A 3,401-nucleotide genomic window follows, 5' to 3' on the forward strand; every position below is an offset into this window, starting at 1 on the left:
GGGATTAATAATAATGTAATTACTTGCTTACGTCATAATTATACAATTTATTATTATTTATTATCGATAATATTATTTATTTACATAGGAGAGAGTTATTTATTATTATTATTATTATTATTATTATTATTATTATTATTATTTTTCTATTTAGTACGATGGAAAATATTTAAAAAAAAAAAAAAAAAGAAACGAGTGAATTGTTTTAAAGTTTGTTAAGTTTAAAGGAAACGAGTTAAAATGGCGTAAAATATATTTGATATTTTTCAATAAAATTAGAGAATGTTTAAAAAAAAGAAAAAAGGAAAAAGGAAAACCTTGAATACTTTTAAATGCTCACGCTTTTCTTTTTCTTTTTTTTTTTTTGTTCGTCAAGGATCGATTTTTATGTTATTGATTTTAATTATCTATTATTAGTTACTAATAGACTTTCATTTTATCCTTTTGATAAAAATTTTTTTATTTTAATTAATATGATTCGATTTAGAACAATGTGGAAAATGCGATTTTATTGTCCCTTCCCTTCCCACCCTCTCCTCTCCCATGGAAAACAAAAAGGAAAATTTTGTGACGCATCTTAATTATACGTGGAAATAATTAACCAAATTATTAACATAAGTTTAACATTAAAAAAAAAAACGATTCGGATCCGGTTTTTTTTTTTTAAACAATTTAATAACGGGTTACAAATACGTCATCATATAACATATTATTATTATTATTATTTGTTTTAAAAGTATCTCCTAAAATATAAAAAAAAAAAAAAAACTTGCCCCCTTTTGTAAATTATTACGACTGAAATATTAATTTAATTATTATATCACTCGATTATGATGCGACAAAATTAAAATAATAATAATGATAATAATAATAATAATAATTTTTTTTTATATGTAAAACTTTCCGATTATTAATATTTTTACGTAATTGTTTCATTTATCGTTCGTTATGTTTCTAGTTCCACGATATTTTTTACGAGTAGTTTTTCTCTTTTTCCTTCCTCTCAACCAACATAAAAAAAAACCCAATAATAATAATGATAATAAATTTGTATATTTCGGTTTTTTTTACATAGAATGTACTACAATTTGTCTACTGTTTATGAAAATAATTTGTTCTAGAACATTCGCAAGCGAACAAAAAAAAAATGATCTCGGATGATGACCTTTTATCAAAAGTTTTTCCCCTTTCAATTTTTATAACCGCAAATTTGTTCCCTTTTTTTTTTCGTTGCCATATTTTATTAACAAAAACAATTATAACAATTTATTTATTTTTTTATTCGTTGTAGTAAACAAAAAAACAAACAAACGAACAACAAACTGTGAATAATTTGAAAATAGTTTTAAGATAGATAAGATAGATAAACAGATAATCTATTCGTTTTTATTTTTTTTTTTGGTGGATGTTAAGCAATCGATATTTTATATATATCCGTTTTTATAAAAGACTTCGCGTTTACCCAAATATCCTGTTGATAATTACGCCGAAAAATAATAATAATGATAATAATAATAATAATAATAATAATAATAAACAAGATATTAAGCAATAATCGTTTCTTTCTTATCCCGTCATTTTACTTTTTTTTTTCTTTTTATTTTTTGCAATTTCCTTAATTAAAAATGTAAATTATTGTTATTATTATTATTAGTCGTTGTATAATTTTTATTGATTTGTTTTACAACGTTTTTATATATTATGCATCCCTCAATACAACAATAATAATAATAATAATTTTTTTCTTTTGTTTACAATTTTAAATATCGAATTATTTATTTTTTTTTAATAAGTAAGTGATTTTTTATTAATCGTTGTTTAAAAAAAAATAATAATAATAATGACGATAACGATTGATAAAACTCACTTTATCATGACTCTTACATTGTTTTAAAAAATACATAAACTGAAGCGGAAATACATAAAATTTTTCATGATATATTATTACCATTATTAATAGCGGTCCTATGAGTTTAAAACTTTAAACAAAAAAAAAAATTACAATTAAAACATTCGAAAGAAAACAATTAATAATATAATATAAACACAAATATATTGAAATTTAATATATAATATTAATATTAATAATAATAAATATTATTATTAATGTAAAGGTTTTTTCTTTAATTTAGTAAAAATATTGTGGCCACAAATGCGGTTAATGATTTTTTTTTTAACATCACATTATTTACGAATAAAAAAATTTTCATTTTTAGTATATTATAATATAAATAATATATAAAATATATTTTTGTCGAATGACTTCATTTTAATATATTATTATTATTAAAAAAAAAATATATATATAAAAATAATCAAAATCGATAATAATCGATAATCGATCTTTTTTAATGTTAAAAAATAATACTAAAAGTATAAACGATTTAATTATGAATTTAAAATGATAATAATAATAATATTATAAGACAATAATAATAGCATATGACAATAATAATGATATAGTATAAGACAATAATAATGTATATATTGTATTGAGTATTTATTACTTTTTTTTTTTTTTTAAGATTATACAGTTATGAATTTGTTTTCCCCTTCGCTTTTCCCACTTTTCTTTTTTCGTATAAACTTATCAATAATATAACTTTATAATATATATAATAATATAACTTTATAATTTTTTTAATAATATATATTTATATAATATAATATATTTACGATAACTTAAGTAAATTTTTTTTTTTTTTGTGTAATTAAAAAAAATTTATTAAAAAAAACAAATTCGCGAGAAAAAAAAAATTATTTTTAAAATTGTTGAGATAATAATAACTTTTTATTAATTTTTCGCGCATTTCGACGTTAATAATAATAATAATAATAAAAATAATGATAATAATGATGATAGTTTTGCAGTGTAATAATAGTAATTCGCAAACCAAAAAAAAAATAATATCATAATTATTTTTATTATTTATTACTTTATATATACGATATTATGATAAAATTAATTGGATTTTACGAAAGTTTTTTTTCCTTTTATTATTAATTAATTAATAATCTCGTAAATTAATTATTAATCCTTTGATTAAAAAAATTACGGGAGTAATTAATAAAAAAAAATTTGTATAAAATCCGTTGATTATATGAGTAATAATAATTTTTTATTGAGCATCTTTAAAAAAATAGTAATTATAATAATAATATAAAAAAACAGGAACTTGGTCTAACATAAAACAGTCAGATAAAATAAAAAAATTTACATGAATGTAATAGAAAAATGATTTTTCTGTTTTAAAAACAGTATTCATCATTATTATTATTAACTTTAATAAGTAATAATAATAATAATGATAATAATATTATGCGAATACCGGAAGAAAATTTTTTTAACTGAATTCAATTTGATCGCTACTAAATGACGTAGAACATTAATAGAAAATAAA

Source organism: Pediculus humanus, genomic scaffold, assembly GCF_000006295.1.
Source record: "Pediculus humanus corporis 1103172107408 genomic scaffold, whole genome shotgun sequence".
NCBI lineage: Eukaryota > Metazoa > Arthropoda > Insecta > Psocodea > Pediculidae > Pediculus > Pediculus humanus.